Source organism: Acipenser ruthenus, unplaced genomic scaffold (assembly GCF_902713425.1).
Source record: "Acipenser ruthenus unplaced genomic scaffold, fAciRut3.2 maternal haplotype, whole genome shotgun sequence".
Classification (NCBI taxonomy): Eukaryota; Metazoa; Chordata; class Actinopteri; order Acipenseriformes; family Acipenseridae; genus Acipenser; species Acipenser ruthenus.
This window is the reverse complement of record NW_026708013.1, coordinates 988-16,343: the sequence shown is the minus strand read 5'-3', so window position 1 is coordinate 16,343 and position 15,356 is coordinate 988. Positions and strand designations below refer to the sequence as shown.

The window sequence follows — 15,356 nt, the reverse complement described above, 5'->3', positions numbered from 1 at the left end:
AAGGTTTTCTCCGTGTCGAATGCCCCGTGTTTTGTAAAATGAAAGATGACGCGTTGTTAGCGTGCGCGTTCCGAATGCCTGCCAGCTGCATAGTAATATAATTGACACAACAGGAGAAACGGCCCCTAACCTTGTAAATACACTTGTATGTTATAAAGAGTAAAAAGATCAACTCAAATGTTGTGCCCAATCAGTAGAATACAAAACCAAACCCAGAATGTCAAAGCGTCAACATTTGTTCTGTTCTTTCAACTACATGATAGCAGACTCTGTGAGACTGTCAAAAATTGCCAGCGGCGACTATATTTCAAGTCACCACGGCGGGGTATTGGTTAAAGTTTTCAACTAGCAATAATCACGCCTCGGACAAACCTCATGGGCTATGATACTGCCACTGCGCAAAGCTACAGAACTTGGGATAACTAAATGCTACCCCCTACAGCAAAGACATTTGACTTGCCGGTGGGCAAGTTACTGCGATATAATACAGTACAGTTAAATGATCCCTCAAACGTAGAGGTTTATGTTATCGACACTGCAGCCTCACAATGCAACAGAGTCCACCTTTTTATTCCGATTATATATGAACTGAAGTGTAGACCGTCATTGCTTTGGTGCACATAGGAGTGATGGGATACCAAGATGCAAATCTATCTGTCTCGCTCTCTTGCATCTAACATAAGCAAACGTTATTTATTTTTTTTATATAATGGTCACTAGTTATAAGTCTCCCCATCCTACAATGTGGGGTTTCATTTTTCAATCCTTTTATCTGACAATTACCTCCACAAGTAAATAAATGAATTCGCATACAGGGAGTTGAACCCTGGTCACCTGGGTGAAAAAACGGGAATCGTAACCACTAGATCATATGGGAAATCACTGCTTCTTGTTTGCTACCCGAAGCCAGCAGAGAAATGTGCAGGTCATTTTTTTACACTGCTGCCATCGAAAGGGCAAAACAATGAATCGAACCTGGATTGCTCATTTTAGACCGCTCCAAATGATTTGTTTAATGCAGTGTATTTTTCTTTTGCGATGTTTTGATTACTCCCCCCGTGACTTTCATTCTGATTTGGGCACCCCCTTTCGTGCACGGATTTGAAAAGCATAAACTTTAACTGCAATATTTGTACCTGTGATTCTGTAGGTATATGAATAAACTGACATCTGTCGAAACTCGGGATATAACCCGGGAAATTTAGATATTCAACCTAACGATCGCCCTCCTGAGCTTTGTCGGCATGAATGACATAGTTGATCAAACTCTTCTTTGTTCTACGAGAACCAGCAACATTTTGTGAGACCAGATAGTCGTCTTGTTCTGTACAGACCTGCGAATTCATGGAATTTGAAAACATTCCGCATTTTAACATGCATTTTAAGAAGAAGAGTCAGAGTATCAACATTGTCGTTTCTGTGAGTCAAGCAGCAGTCGAAGCCAAAACGTTGCAGAGTGCATTCTCACTCCGTTTAATATACAGTCAGACTTGCATTGACAATGCACCATGCACACTACAAATACATCGTTCTGGTCTGGGTGGCTGTTTACCTGGGGAGAATAAATACATACAGTGAAAAAAATATGCCGTGCTGTGTTTCCACCCGGTTTCGAACCGGGGACCTTTCGCGTGTGAGGCGAACGTGATAACCACTACACTATGGAAACATGTTGCTTAACAAACGATCCGTGTGTTGCGCTCTAAGCATACAGTGCCGATTACCCATTTTGGATCCTGCAGTGCAAGGCAGTCTTCACTTAAAGCCCAGCTGAATGTAACAATGTACATGTGAAAGTTTCCATAGTGTAGTGGTTATCACGTTCGCCTAACACGCGAAAGGTCCCCGGTTCGAAACCGGGTGGAAACATGTGCTTGTTCGTTTTTTTGTTGCGGTCTTCTCCGCTCTCTGTGAGTCCAGCAGCAGACTGCGTCAAAAAGTTGCACTGAGAATTGATTGATTTATTTTATTTTATTAATGGGTGTTTCATTCGAGAAGCAGCTGTATCAGAGTGGCGCAGCGGAAGCGTGCTGAGCCTTATAACCCAGAGGTCGACGGAGCGAAACCGTCTTCTGTTAGCCTTTTTTTTCTTCTGTTGGCAAAGTAGTTGTTTTTAAAAGATGAACTCTAGTCAAAAGATATTGTATTATTTTTGCAACTACAGTCTGAATACTAAAATTGCCTTTGAAGAGAAGTTACATAATGTGCATGATATATCTGGGAGAAAGGAAAGCAATAGAACGGAGAGTTCCCATGACCTCCATGCATGGCTGTTTTCATGATATATTCATGTGCGTAAATTGTTTGGTAGGTTAACTCCCCAACCCCAAAACAGATTTCCGTGTTTCTTTTTCGTGTGTCACCACAACTTTAATGCTACTGCAAAAAAGCCAGATATCTATTAACATGGCTGGGGAGGCAAATTGATGTTTAGCTCTTTTAGTATTTGTCTAGAAGGTTTTCTCCGTGTCGAGTGCCCCGTGTTTTGTAAAATGAAAGATGACGCGTTGTTAGCGTGCGCGTTCCGAATGCCTGCCAGCTGCATAGTAATATAATTGACACAACAGGAGAAACGGCCCCTAACCTTGTAAATACACTTGTATGTTATAAAGAGTAAAAAGATCAACTCAAATGTTGTGCCCAATCAGTAGAATACAAAACCAAACCCAGAATGTCAAAGCGTCAACATTTGTTCTGTTCTTTCAACTACATGATAGCAGACTCTGTGAGACTGTCAAAAATTGCCAGCGGCGACTATATTTCAAGTCACCACGGCGGGGTATTGGTTAAAGTTTTCAACTAGCAATAATCACGCCTCGGACAAACCTCATGGGCTATGATACTGCCACTGCGCAAAGCTACAGAACTTGGGATAACTAAATGCTACCCCCTACAGCAAAGACATTTGACTTGCCGGTGGGCAAGTTACTGCGATATAATACAGTACAGTTAAATGATCCCTCAAACGTAGAGGTTTATGTTATCGACACTGCAGCCTCACAATGCAACAGAGTCCACTTTTTTATTCCGATTATATATGAACTGAAGTGTAGACCGTCATTGCTTTGGTGCACATAGGAGTGATGGGATACCAAGATGCAAATCTATCTGTCTCGCTCTCTTGCATCTAACATAAGCAAACGTTATTTATTTTTTTTATATAATGGTCACTAGTTATAAGTCTCCCCATCCTACAATGTGGGGTTTCATTTTTCAATCCTTTTATCTGACAATTACCTCCACAAGTAAATAAATGAATTCGCATACAGGGAGTTGAACCCTGGTCACCTGGGTGAAAAAACGGGAATCGTAACCACTAGATCATATGGGAAATCGCTGCTTCTTGTTTGCTACCCGAAGCCAGCAGAGAAATGTGCAGGTCATTTTTTTACACTGCTGCCATCGAAAGGGCAAAACAATGAATCGAACCTGGATTGCTCATTTTAGACCGCTCCAAATGATTTGTTTAATGCAGTGTATTTTTCTTTTGCGATGTTTTGATTACTCCCCCCGTGACTTTCATTCTGATTTGGGCACCCCCTTTCGTGCACGGATTTGAAAAGCATAAACTTTAACTGCAATATTTGTACCTGTGATTCTGTAGGTATATGAATAAACTGACATCTGTCGAAACTCGGGATATAACCCGGGAAATTTAGATATTCAACCTAACGATCGCCCTCCTGAGCTTTGTCGGCATGAATGACATAGTTGATCAAACTCTTCTTTGTTCTACGAGAACCAGCAACATTTTGTGAGACCAGATAGTCGTCTTGTTCTGTACAGACCTGCGAATTCATGGAATTTGAAAACATTCCGCATTTTAACATGCATTTTAAGAAGAAGAGTCAGAGTATCAACATTGTCGTTTCTGTGAGTCAAGCAGCAGTCGAAGCCAAAACGTTGCAGAGTGCATTCTCACTCCGTTTAATATACAGTCAGACTTGCATTGACAATGCACCATGCACACTACAAATACATCGTTCTGGTCTGGGTGGCTGTTTACCTGGGGAGAATAAATACATACAGTGAAAAAAAGATGCCGTGCTGTGTTTCCACCCGGTTTCGAACCGGGGACCTTTCGCGTGTGAGGCGAACGTGATAACCACTACACTATGGAAACATGTTGCTTAACAAACGATCCGTGTGTTGCGCTCTAAGCATACAGTGCCGATTACCCATTTTGGATCCTGCAGTGCAAGGCAGTCTTCACTTAAAGCCCAGCTGAATGTAACAATGTACATGTGAAAGTTTCCATAGTGTAGTGGTTATCACGTTCGCCTAACACGCGAAAGGTCCCCGGTTCGAAACCGGGTGGAAACATGTGCTTGTTCGTTTTTTTGTTGCGGTCTTCTCCGCTCTCTGTGAGTCCAGCAGCAGACTGCGTCAAAAAGTTGCACTGAGAATTGATTGATTTATTTTATTTTATTAATGGGTGTTTCATTCGAGAAGCAGCTGTATCAGAGTGGCGCAGCGGAAGCGTGCTGAGCCTTATAACCCAGAGGTCGACGGAGCGAAACCGTCTTCTGTTAGCCTTTTTTTTCTTCTGTTGGCAAAGTAGTTGTTTTTAAAAGATTAACTCTAGTCAAAAGATATTGTATTATTTTTGCAACTACAGTCTGAATACTAAAATTGCCTTTGAAGAGAAGTTACATAATGTGCATGATATATCTGGGAGAAAGGAAAGCAATAGAACGGAGAGTTCCCATGACCTCCATGCATGGCTGTTTTCATGATATATTCATGTGCGTAAATTGTTTGGTAGGTTAACTCCCCAACCCCAAAACAGATTTCCGTGTTTCTTTTTCGTGTGTCACCACAACTTTAATGCTACTGCAAAAAAGCCAGATATCTATTAACATGGCTGGGGAGGCAAATTGATGTTTAGCTCTTTTAGTATTTGTCTAGAAGGTTTTCTCCGTGTCGAATGCCCCGTGTTTTGTAAAATGAAAGATGACGCGTTGTTAGCGTGCGCGTTCCGAATGCCTGCCAGCTGCATAGTAATATAATTGACACAACAGGAGAAACGGCCCCTAACCTTGTAAATACACTTGTATGTTATAAAGAGTAAAAAGATCAACTCAAATGTTGTGCCCAATCAGTAGAATACAAAACCAAACCCAGAATGTCAAAGCGTCAACATTTGTTCTGTTCTTTCAACTACATGATAGCAGACTCTGTGAGACTGTCAAAAATTGCCAGCGGCGACTATATTTCAAGTCACCACGGCGGGGTATTGGTTAAAGTTTTCAACTAGCAATAATCACGCCTCGGACAAACCTCATGGGCTATGATACTGCCACTGCGCAAAGCTACAGAACTTGGGATAACTAAATGCTACCCCCTACAGCAAAGACATTTGACTTGCCGGTGGGCAAGTTACTGCGATATAATACAGTACAGTTAAATGATCCCTCAAACGTAGAGGTTTATGTTATCGACACTGCAGCCTCACAATGCAACAGAGTCCACTTTTTTATTCCGATTATATATGAACTGAAGTGTAGACCGTCATTGCTTTGGTGCACATAGGAGTGATGGGATACCAAGATGCAAATCTATCTGTCTCGCTCTCTTGCATCTAACATAAGCAAACGTTATTTATTTTTTTTATATAATGGTCACTAGTTATAAGTCTCCCCATCCTACAATGTGGGGTTTCATTTTTCAATCCTTTTATCTGACAATTACCTCCACAAGTAAATAAATGAATTCGCATACAGGGAGTTGAACCCTGGTCACCTGGGTGAAAAAACGGGAATCGTAACCACTAGATCATATGGGAAATCGCTGCTTCTTGTTTGCTACCCGAAGCCAGCAGAGAAATGTGCAGGTCATTTTTTTACACTGCTGCCATCGAAAGGGCAAAACAATGAATCGAACCTGGATTGCTCATTTTAGACCGCTCCAAATGATTTGTTTAATGCAGTGTATTTTTCTTTTGCGATGTTTTGATTACTCCCCCCGTGACTTTCATTCTGATTTGGGCACCCCCTTTCGTGCACGGATTTGAAAAGCATAAACTTTAACTGCAATATTTGTACCTGTGATTCTGTAGGTATATGAATAAACTGACATCTGTCGAAACTCGGGATATAACCCGGGAAATTTAGATATTCAACCTAACGATCGCCCTCCTGAGCTTTGTCGGCATGAATGACATAGTTGATCAAACTCTTCTTTGTTCTACGAGAACCAGCAACATTTTGTGAGACCAGATAGTCGTCTTGTTCTGTACAGACCTGCGAATTCATGGAATTTGAAAACATTCCGCATTTTAACATGCATTTTAAGAAGAAGAGTCAGAGTATCAACATTGTCGTTTCTGTGAGTCAAGCAGCAGTCGAAGCCAAAACGTTGCAGAGTGCATTCTCACTCCGTTTAATATACAGTCAGACTTGCATTGACAATGCACCATGCACACTACAAATACATCGTTCTGGTCTGGGTGGCTGTTTACCTGGGGAGAATAAATACATACAGTGAAAAAAAGATGCCGTGCTGTGTTTCCACCCGGTTTCGAACCGGGGACCTTTCGCGTGTGAGGCGAACGTGATAACCACTACACTATGGAAACATGTTGCTTAACAAACGATCCGTGTGTTGCGCTCTAAGCATACAGTGCCGATTACCCATTTTGGATCCTGCAGTGCAAGGCAGTCTTCACTTAAAGCCCAGCTGAATGTAACAATGTACATGTGAAAGTTTCCATAGTGTAGTGGTTATCACGTTCGCCTAACACGCGAAAGGTCCCCGGTTCGAAACCGGGTGGAAACATGTGCTTGTTCGTTTTTTTGTTGCGGTCTTCTCCGCTCTCTGTGAGTCCAGCAGCAGACTGCGTCAAAAAGTTGCACTGAGAATTGATTGATTTATTTTATTTTATTAATGGGTGTTTCATTCGAGAAGCAGCTGTATCAGAGTGGCGCAGCGGAAGCGTGCTGAGCCTTATAACCCAGAGGTCGACGGAGCGAAACCGTCTTCTGTTAGCCTTTTTTTTCTTCTGTTGGCAAAGTAGTTGTTTTTAAAAGATGAACTCTAGTCAAAAGATATTGTATTATTTTTGCAACTACAGTCTGAATACTAAAATTGCCTTTGAAGAGAAGTTACATAATGTGCATGATATATCTGGGAGAAAGGAAAGCAATAGAACGGAGAGTTCCCATGACCTCCATGCATGGCTGTTTTCATGATATATTCATGTGCGTAAATTGTTTGGTAGGTTAACTCCCCAACCCCAAAACAGATTTCCGTGTTTCTTTTTCGTGTGTCACCACAACTTTAATGCTACTGCAAAAAAGCCAGATATCTATTAACATGGCTGGGGAGGCAAATTGATGTTTAGCTCTTTTAGTATTTGTCTAGAAGGTTTTCTCCGTGTCGAATGCCCCGTGTTTTGTAAAATGAAAGATGACGCGTTGTTAGCGTGCGCGTTCCGAATGCCTGCCAGCTGCATAGTAATATAATTGACACAACAGGAGAAACGGCCCCTAACCTTGTAAATACACTTGTATGTTATAAAGAGTAAAAAGATCAACTCAAATGTTGTGCCCAATCAGTAGAATACAAAACCAAACCCAGAATGTCAAAGCGTCAACATTTGTTCTGTTCTTTCAACTACATGATAGCAGACTCTGTGAGACTGTCAAAAATTGCCAGCGGCGACTATATTTCAAGTCACCACGGCGGGGTATTGGTTAAAGTTTTCAACTAGCAATAATCACGCCTCGGACAAACCTCATGGGCTATGATACTGCCACTGCGCAAAGCTACAGAACTTGGGATAACTAAATGCTACCCCCTACAGCAAAGACATTTGACTTGCCGGTGGGCAAGTTACTGCGATATAATACAGTACAGTTAAATGATCCCTCAAACGTAGAGGTTTATGTTATCGACACTGCAGCCTCACAATGCAACAGAGTCCACTTTTTTATTCCGATTATATATGAACTGAAGTGTAGACCGTCATTGCTTTGGTGCACATAGGAGTGATGGGATACCAAGATGCAAATCTATCTGTCTCGCTCTCTTGCATCTAACATAAGCAAACGTTATTTATTTTTTTTATATAATGGTCACTAGTTATAAGTCTCCCCATCCTACAATGTGGGGTTTCATTTTTCAATCCTTTTATCTGACAATTACCTCCACAAGTAAATAAATGAATTCGCATACAGGGAGTTGAACCCTGGTCACCTGGGTGAAAAAACGGGAATCGTAACCACTAGATCATATGGGAAATCACTGCTTCTTGTTTGCTACCCGAAGCCAGCAGAGAAATGTGCAGGTCATTTTTTTACACTGCTGCCATCGAAAGGGCAAAACAATGAATCGAACCTGGATTGCTCATTTTAGACCGCTCCAAATGATTTGTTTAATGCAGTGTATTTTTCTTTTGCGATGTTTTGATTACTCCCCCCGTGACTTTCATTCTGATTTGGGCACCCCCTTTCGTGCACGGATTTGAAAAGCATAAACTTTAACTGCAATATTTGTACCTGTGATTCTGTAGGTATATGAATAAACTGACATCTGTCGAAACTCGGGATATAACCCGGGAAATTTAGATATTCAACCTAACGATCGCCCTCCTGAGCTTTGTCGGCATGAATGACATAGTTGATCAAACTCTTCTTTGTTCTACGAGAACCAGCAACATTTTGTGAGACCAGATAGTCGTCTTGTTCTGTACAGACCTGCGAATTCATGGAATTTGAAAACATTCCGCATTTTAACATGCATTTTAAGAAGAAGAGTCAGAGTATCAACATTGTCGTTTCTGTGAGTCAAGCAGCAGTCGAAGCCAAAACGTTGCAGAGTGCATTCTCACTCCGTTTAATATACAGTCAGACTTGCATTGACAATGCACCATGCACACTACAAATACATCGTTCTGGTCTGGGTGGCTGTTTACCTGGGGAGAATAAATACATACAGTGAAAAAAAGATGCCGTGCTGTGTTTCCACCCGGTTTCGAACCGGGGACCTTTCGCGTGTGAGGCGAACGTGATAACCACTACACTATGGAAACATGTTGCTTAACAAACGATCCGTGTGTTGCGCTCTAAGCATACAGTGCCGATTACCCATTTTGGATCCTGCAGTGCAAGGCAGTCTTCACTTAAAGCCCAGCTGAATGTAACAATGTACATGTGAAAGTTTCCATAGTGTAGTGGTTATCACGTTCGCCTAACACGCGAAAGGTCCCCGGTTCGAAACCGGGTGGAAACATGTGCTTGTTCGTTTTTTTGTTGCGGTCTTCTCCGCTCTCTGTGAGTCCAGCAGCAGACTGCGTCAAAAAGTTGCACTGAGAATTGATTGATTTATTTTATTTTATTAATGGGTGTTTCATTCGAGAAGCAGCTGTATCAGAGTGGCGCAGCGGAAGCGTGCTGAGCCTTATAACCCAGAGGTCGACGGAGCGAAACCGTCTTCTGTTAGCCTTTTTTTTTCTTCTGTTGGCAAAGTAGTTGTTTTTAAAAGATGAACTCTAGTCAAAAGATATTGTATTATTTTTGCAACTACAGTCTGAATACTAAAATTGCCTTTGAAGAGAAGTTACATAATGTGCATGATATATCTGGGAGAAAGGAAAGCAATAGAACGGAGAGTTCCCATGACCTCCATGCATGGCTGTTTTCATGATATATTCATGTGCGTAAATTGTTTGGTAGGTTAACTCCCCAACCCCAAAACAGATTTCCATGTTTCTTTTTCGTGTGTCACCACAACTTTAATGCTACTGCAAAAAAGCCAGATATCTATTAACATGGCTGGGGAGGCAAATTGATGTTTAGCTCTTTTAGTATTTGTCTAGAAGGTTTTCTCCGTGTCGAATGCCCCGTGTTTTGTAAAATGAAAGATGACGCGTTGTTAGCGTGCGCGTTCCGAATGCCTGCCAGCTGCATAGTAATATAATTGACACAACAGGAGAAACGGCCCCTAACCTTGTAAATACACTTGTATGTTATAAAGAGTAAAAAGATCAACTCAAATGTTGTGCCCAATCAGTAGAATACAAAACCAAACCCAGAATGTCAAAGCGTCAACATTTGTTCTGTTCTTTCAACTACATGATAGCAGACTCTGTGAGACTGTCAAAAATTGCCAGCGGCGACTATATTTCAAGTCACCACGGCGGGGTATTGGTTAAAGTTTTCAACTAGCAATAATCACGCCTCGGACAAACCTCATGGGCTATGATACTGCCACTGCGCAAAGCTACAGAACTTGGGATAACTAAATGCTACCCCCTACAGCAAAGACATTTGACTTGCCGGTGGGCAAGTTACTGCGATATAATACAGTACAGTTAAATGATCCCTCAAACGTAGAGGTTTATGTTATCGACACTGCAGCCTCACAATGCAACAGAGTCCACTTTTTTATTCCGATTATATATGAACTGAAGTGTAGACCGTCATTGCTTTGGTGCACATAGGAGTGATGGGATACCAAGATGCAAATCTATCTGTCTCGCTCTCTTGCATCTAACATAAGCAAACGTTATTTATTTTTTTTATATAATGGTCACTAGTTATAAGTCTCCCCATCCTACAATGTGGGGTTTCATTTTTCAATCCTTTTATCTGACAATTACCTCCACAAGTAAATAAATGAATTCGCATACAGGGAGTTGAACCCTGGTCACCTGGGTGAAAAAACGGGAATCGTAACCACTAGATCATATGGGAAATCACTGCTTCTTGTTTGCTACCCGAAGCCAGCAGAGAAATGTGCAGGTCATTTTTTTACACTGCTGCCATCGAAAGGGCAAAACAATGAATCGAACCTGGATTGCTCATTTTAGACCGCTCCAAATGATTTGTTTAATGCAGTGTATTTTTCTTTTGCGATGTTTTGATTACTCCCCCCGTGACTTTCATTCTGATTTGGGCACCCCCTTTCGTGCACGGATTTGAAAAGCATAAACTTTAACTGCAATATTTGTACCTGTGATTCTGTAGGTATATGAATAAACTGACATCTGTCGAAACTCGGGATATAACCCGGGAAATTTAGATATTCAACCTAACGATCGCCCTCCTGAGCTTTGTCGGCATGAATGACATAGTTGATCAAACTCTTCTTTGTTCTACGAGAACCAGCAACATTTTGTGAGACCAGATAGTCGTCTTGTTCTGTACAGACCTGCGAATTCATGGAATTTGAAAACATTCCGCATTTTAACATGCATTTTAAGAAGAAGAGTCAGAGTATCAACATTGTCGTTTCTGTGAGTCAAGCAGCAGTCGAAGCCAAAACGTTGCAGAGTGCATTCTCACTCCGTTTAATATACAGTCAGACTTGCATTGACAATGCACCATGCACACTACAAATACATCGTTCTGGTCTGGGTGGCTGTTTACCTGGGGAGAATAAATACATACAGTGAAAAAAAGATGCCGTGCTGTGTTTCCACCCGGTTTCGAACCGGGGACCTTTCGCGTGTGAGGCGAACGTGATAACCACTACACTATGGAAACATGTTGCTTAACAAACGATCCGTGTGTTGCGCTCTAAGCATACAGTGCCGATTACCCATTTTGGATCCTGCAGTGCAAGGCAGTCTTCACTTAAAGCCCAGCTGAATGTAACAATGTACATGTGAAAGTTTCCATAGTGTAGTGGTTATCACGTTCGCCTAACACGCGAAAGGTCCCCGGTTCGAAACCGGGTGGAAACATGTGCTTGTTCGTTTTTTTGTTGCGGTCTTCTCCGCTCTCTGTGAGTCCAGCAGCAGACTGCGTCAAAAAGTTGCACTGAGAATTGATTGATTTATTTTATTTTATTAATGGGTGTTTCATTCGAGAAGCAGCTGTATCAGAGTGGCGCAGCGGAAGCGTGCTGAGCCTTATAACCCAGAGGTCGACGGAGCGAAACCGTCTTCTGTTAGCCTTTTTTTTTCTTCTGTTGGCAAAGTAGTTGTTTTTAAAAGATGAACTCTAGTCAAAAGATATTGTATTATTTTTGCAACTACAGTCTGAATACTAAAATTGCCTTTGAAGAGAAGTTACATAATGTGCATGATATATCTGGGAGAAAGGAAAGCAATAGAACGGAGAGTTCCCATGACCTCCATGCATGGCTGTTTTCATGATATATTCATGTGCGTAAATTGTTTGGTAGGTTAACTCCCCAACCCCAAAACAGATTTCCATGTTTCTTTTTCGTGTGTCACCACAACTTTAATGCTACTGCAAAAAAGCCAGATATCTATTAACATGGCTGGGGAGGCAAATTGATGTTTAGCTCTTTTAGTATTTGTCTAGAAGGTTTTCTCCGTGTCGAATGCCCCGTGTTTTGTAAAATGAAAGATGACGCGTTGTTAGCGTGCGCGTTCCGAATGCCTGCCAGCTGCATAGTAATATAATTGACACAACAGGAGAAACGGCCCCTAACCTTGTAAATACACTTGTATGTTATAAAGAGTAAAAAGATCAACTCAAATGTTGTGCCCAATCAGTAGAATACAAAACCAAACCCAGAATGTCAAAGCGTCAACATTTGTTCTGTTCTTTCAACTACATGATAGCAGACTCTGTGAGACTGTCAAAAATTGCCAGCGGCGACTATATTTCAAGTCACCACGGCGGGGTATTGGTTAAAGTTTTCAACTAGCAATAATCACGCCTCGGACAAACCTCATGGGCTATGATACTGCCACTGCGCAAAGCTACAGAACTTGGGATAACTAAATGCTACCCCCTACAGCAAAGACATTTGACTTGCCGGTGGGCAAGTTACTGCGATATAATACAGTACAGTTAAATGATCCCTCAAACGTAGAGGTTTATGTTATCGACACTGCAGCCTCACAATGCAACAGAGTCCACCTTTTTATTCCGATTATATATGAACTGAAGTGTAGACCGTCATTGCTTTGGTGCACATAGGAGTGATGGGATACCAAGATGCAAATCTATCTGTCTCGCTCTCTTGCATCTAACATAAGCAAACGTTATTTATTTTTTTTATATAATGGTCACTAGTTATAAGTCTCCCCATCCTACAATGTGGGGTTTCATTTTTCAATCCTTTTATCTGACAATTACCTCCACAAGTAAATAAATGAATTCGCATACAGGGAGTTGAACCCTGGTCACCTGGGTGAAAAAACGGGAATCGTAACCACTAGATCATATGGGAAATCACTGCTTCTTGTTTGCTACCCGAAGCCAGCAGAGAAATGTGCAGGTCATTTTTTTACACTGCTGCCATCGAAAGGGCAAAACAATGAATCGAACCTGGATTGCTCATTTTAGACCGCTCCAAATGATTTGTTTAATGCAGTGTATTTTTCTTTTGCGATGTTTTGATTACTCCCCCCGTGACTTTCATTCTGATTTGGGCACCCCCTTTCGTGCACGGATTTGAAAAGCATAAACTTTAACTGCAATATTTGTACCTGTGATTCTGTAGGTATATGAATAAACTGACATCTGTCGAAACTCGGGATATAACCCGGGAAATTTAGATATTCAACCTAACGATCGCCCTCCTGAGCTTTGTCGGCATGAATGACATAGTTGATCAAACTCTTCTTTGTTCTACGAGAACCAGCAACATTTTGTGAGACCAGATAGTCGTCTTGTTCTGTACAGACCTGCGAATTCATGGAATTTGAAAACATTCCGCATTTTAACATGCATTTTAAGAAGAAGAGTCAGAGTATCAACATTGTCGTTTCTGTGAGTCAAGCAGCAGTCGAAGCCAAAACGTTGCAGAGTGCATTCTCACTCCGTTTAATATACAGTCAGACTTGCATTGACAATGCACCATGCACACTACAAATACATCGTTCTGGTCTGGGTGGCTGTTTACCTGGGGAGAATAAATACATACAGTGAAAAAAATATGCCGTGCTGTGTTTCCACCCGGTTTCGAACCGGGGACCTTTCGCGTGTGAGGCGAACGTGATAACCACTACACTATGGAAACATGTTGCTTAACAAACGATCCGTGTGTTGCGCTCTAAGCATACAGTGCCGATTACCCATTTTGGATCCTGCAGTGCAAGGCAGTCTTCACTTAAAGCCCAGCTGAATGTAACAATGTACATGTGAAAGTTTCCATAGTGTAGTGGTTATCACGTTCGCCTAACACGCGAAAGGTCCCCGGTTCGAAACCGGGTGGAAACATGTGCTTGTTCGTTTTTTTGTTGCGGTCTTCTCCGCTCTCTGTGAGTCCAGCAGCAGACTGCGTCAAAAAGTTGCACTGAGAATTGATTGATTTATTTTATTTTATTAATGGGTGTTTCATTCGAGAAGCAGCTGTATCAGAGTGGCGCAGCGGAAGCGTGCTGAGCCTTATAACCCAGAGGTCGACGGAGCGAAACCGTCTTCTGTTAGCCTTTTTTTTCTTCTGTTGGCAAAGTAGTTGTTTTTAAAAGATGAACTCTAGTCAAAAGATATTGTATTATTTTTGCAACTACAGTCTGAATACTAAAATTGCCTTTGAAGAGAAGTTACATAATGTGCATGATATATCTGGGAGAAAGGAAAGCAATAGAACGGAGAGTTCCCATGACCTCCATGCATGGCTGTTTTCATGATATATTCATGTGCGTAAATTGTTTGGTAGGTTAACTCCCCAACCCCAAAACAGATTTCCGTGTTTCTTTTTCGTGTGTCACCACAACTTTAATGCTACTGCAAAAAAGCCAGATATCTATTAACATGGCTGGGGAGGCAAATTGATGTTTAGCTCTTTTAGTATTTGTCTAGAAGGTTTTCTCCGTGTCGAGTGCCCCGTGTTTTGTAAAATGAAAGATGACGCGTTGTTAGCGTGCGCGTTCCGAATGCCTGCCAGCTGCATAGTAATATAATTGACACAACAGGAGAAACGGCCCCTAACCTTGTAAATACACTTGTATGTTATAAAGAGTAAAAAGATCAACTCAAATGTTGTGCCCAATCAGTAGAATACAAAACCAAACCCAGAATGTCAAAGCGTCAACATTTGTTCTGTTCTTTCAACTACATGATAGCAGACTCTGTGAGACTGTCAAAAATTGCCAGCGGCGACTATATTTCAAGTCACCACGGCGGGGTATTGGTTAAAGTTTTCAACTAGCAATAATCACGCCTCGGACAAACCTCATGGGCTATGATACTGCCACTGCGCAAAGCTACAGAACTTGGGATAACTAAATGCTACCCCCTACAGCAAAGACATTTGACTTGCCGGTGGGCAAGTTACTGCGATATAATACAGTACAGTTAAATGATCCCTCAAACGTAGAGGTTTATGTTATCGACACTGCAGCCTCACAATGCAACAGAGTCCACTTTTTTATTCCGATTATATATGAACTGAAGTGTAGACCGTCATTGCTTTGGTGCACATAGGAGTGA

At 41.6% G+C, this 15,356-nt stretch overlaps 25 non-coding genes across 25 annotated transcripts; 12 read left to right on the top strand and 13 right to left on the bottom strand.

Annotated features, from left to right (window-relative positions):
- Nucleotides 1–266: 266 nt before the first annotated feature.
- On the bottom strand, nt 267–406 carry LOC131728629 (U4 spliceosomal RNA). Its single transcript, XR_009322767.1, has one exon. It is a non-coding gene; the product is annotated as a U4 spliceosomal RNA (small nuclear RNA).
- A 1,190-nt stretch (nt 407–1,596) lies between these two features.
- Nucleotides 1,597–1,669, bottom strand: trnav-cac (transfer RNA valine (anticodon CAC)). The gene has a single exon. It is a non-coding gene; the product is annotated as a tRNA-Val (tRNA).
- A 127-nt stretch (nt 1,670–1,796) lies between these two features.
- Nucleotides 1,797–1,869, top strand: trnav-aac (transfer RNA valine (anticodon AAC)). Its single transcript has one exon. It is a non-coding gene; the product is annotated as a tRNA-Val (tRNA).
- Nucleotides 1,870–2,424: 555 nt separating this feature from the next.
- LOC131728635 (U7 small nuclear RNA) lies at nt 2,425–2,481 on the top strand. The gene has a single exon (XR_009322773.1). It is a non-coding gene; the product is annotated as a U7 small nuclear RNA (small nuclear RNA).
- Nucleotides 2,482–2,720: 239 nt separating this feature from the next.
- On the bottom strand, nt 2,721–2,860 carry LOC131728628 (U4 spliceosomal RNA). The gene has a single exon (XR_009322766.1). It is a non-coding gene; the product is annotated as a U4 spliceosomal RNA (small nuclear RNA).
- A 1,190-nt stretch (nt 2,861–4,050) lies between these two features.
- Nucleotides 4,051–4,123, bottom strand: trnav-cac (transfer RNA valine (anticodon CAC)). The gene has a single exon. It is a non-coding gene; the product is annotated as a tRNA-Val (tRNA).
- A 127-nt stretch (nt 4,124–4,250) lies between these two features.
- Nucleotides 4,251–4,323, top strand: trnav-aac (transfer RNA valine (anticodon AAC)). The gene has a single exon. It is a non-coding gene; the product is annotated as a tRNA-Val (tRNA).
- Nucleotides 4,324–4,878: 555 nt separating this feature from the next.
- Nucleotides 4,879–4,935, top strand: LOC131728633 (U7 small nuclear RNA). The gene has a single exon (XR_009322771.1). It is a non-coding gene; the product is annotated as a U7 small nuclear RNA (small nuclear RNA).
- A 239-nt stretch (nt 4,936–5,174) lies between these two features.
- Nucleotides 5,175–5,314, bottom strand: LOC131728639 (U4 spliceosomal RNA). Its single transcript, XR_009322777.1, has one exon. It is a non-coding gene; the product is annotated as a U4 spliceosomal RNA (small nuclear RNA).
- Nucleotides 5,315–6,504: 1,190 nt separating this feature from the next.
- Nucleotides 6,505–6,577, bottom strand: trnav-cac (transfer RNA valine (anticodon CAC)). Its single transcript has one exon. It is a non-coding gene; the product is annotated as a tRNA-Val (tRNA).
- Nucleotides 6,578–6,704: 127 nt separating this feature from the next.
- trnav-aac (transfer RNA valine (anticodon AAC)) lies at nt 6,705–6,777 on the top strand. The gene has a single exon. It is a non-coding gene; the product is annotated as a tRNA-Val (tRNA).
- Nucleotides 6,778–7,332: 555 nt separating this feature from the next.
- Nucleotides 7,333–7,389, top strand: LOC131728632 (U7 small nuclear RNA). Its single transcript, XR_009322770.1, has one exon. It is a non-coding gene; the product is annotated as a U7 small nuclear RNA (small nuclear RNA).
- Nucleotides 7,390–7,628: 239 nt separating this feature from the next.
- On the bottom strand, nt 7,629–7,768 carry LOC131728638 (U4 spliceosomal RNA). Its single transcript, XR_009322776.1, has one exon. It is a non-coding gene; the product is annotated as a U4 spliceosomal RNA (small nuclear RNA).
- A 1,190-nt stretch (nt 7,769–8,958) lies between these two features.
- Nucleotides 8,959–9,031, bottom strand: trnav-cac (transfer RNA valine (anticodon CAC)). The gene has a single exon. It is a non-coding gene; the product is annotated as a tRNA-Val (tRNA).
- A 127-nt stretch (nt 9,032–9,158) lies between these two features.
- Nucleotides 9,159–9,231, top strand: trnav-aac (transfer RNA valine (anticodon AAC)). Its single transcript has one exon. It is a non-coding gene; the product is annotated as a tRNA-Val (tRNA).
- A 556-nt stretch (nt 9,232–9,787) lies between these two features.
- On the top strand, nt 9,788–9,844 carry LOC131728631 (U7 small nuclear RNA). The gene has a single exon (XR_009322769.1). It is a non-coding gene; the product is annotated as a U7 small nuclear RNA (small nuclear RNA).
- A 239-nt stretch (nt 9,845–10,083) lies between these two features.
- On the bottom strand, nt 10,084–10,223 carry LOC131728637 (U4 spliceosomal RNA). The gene has a single exon (XR_009322775.1). It is a non-coding gene; the product is annotated as a U4 spliceosomal RNA (small nuclear RNA).
- Nucleotides 10,224–11,413: 1,190 nt separating this feature from the next.
- On the bottom strand, nt 11,414–11,486 carry trnav-cac (transfer RNA valine (anticodon CAC)). The gene has a single exon. It is a non-coding gene; the product is annotated as a tRNA-Val (tRNA).
- Nucleotides 11,487–11,613: 127 nt separating this feature from the next.
- trnav-aac (transfer RNA valine (anticodon AAC)) lies at nt 11,614–11,686 on the top strand. Its single transcript has one exon. It is a non-coding gene; the product is annotated as a tRNA-Val (tRNA).
- Nucleotides 11,687–12,242: 556 nt separating this feature from the next.
- LOC131728630 (U7 small nuclear RNA) lies at nt 12,243–12,299 on the top strand. Its single transcript, XR_009322768.1, has one exon. It is a non-coding gene; the product is annotated as a U7 small nuclear RNA (small nuclear RNA).
- Nucleotides 12,300–12,538: 239 nt separating this feature from the next.
- On the bottom strand, nt 12,539–12,678 carry LOC131728636 (U4 spliceosomal RNA). The gene has a single exon (XR_009322774.1). It is a non-coding gene; the product is annotated as a U4 spliceosomal RNA (small nuclear RNA).
- Nucleotides 12,679–13,868: 1,190 nt separating this feature from the next.
- Nucleotides 13,869–13,941, bottom strand: trnav-cac (transfer RNA valine (anticodon CAC)). Its single transcript has one exon. It is a non-coding gene; the product is annotated as a tRNA-Val (tRNA).
- Nucleotides 13,942–14,068: 127 nt separating this feature from the next.
- Nucleotides 14,069–14,141, top strand: trnav-aac (transfer RNA valine (anticodon AAC)). The gene has a single exon. It is a non-coding gene; the product is annotated as a tRNA-Val (tRNA).
- A 555-nt stretch (nt 14,142–14,696) lies between these two features.
- On the top strand, nt 14,697–14,753 carry LOC131728634 (U7 small nuclear RNA). Its single transcript, XR_009322772.1, has one exon. It is a non-coding gene; the product is annotated as a U7 small nuclear RNA (small nuclear RNA).
- Nucleotides 14,754–14,992: 239 nt separating this feature from the next.
- Nucleotides 14,993–15,132, bottom strand: LOC131728627 (U4 spliceosomal RNA). The gene has a single exon (XR_009322765.1). It is a non-coding gene; the product is annotated as a U4 spliceosomal RNA (small nuclear RNA).
- Between the last annotated feature and the right edge of the window lie 224 nt (nt 15,133–15,356).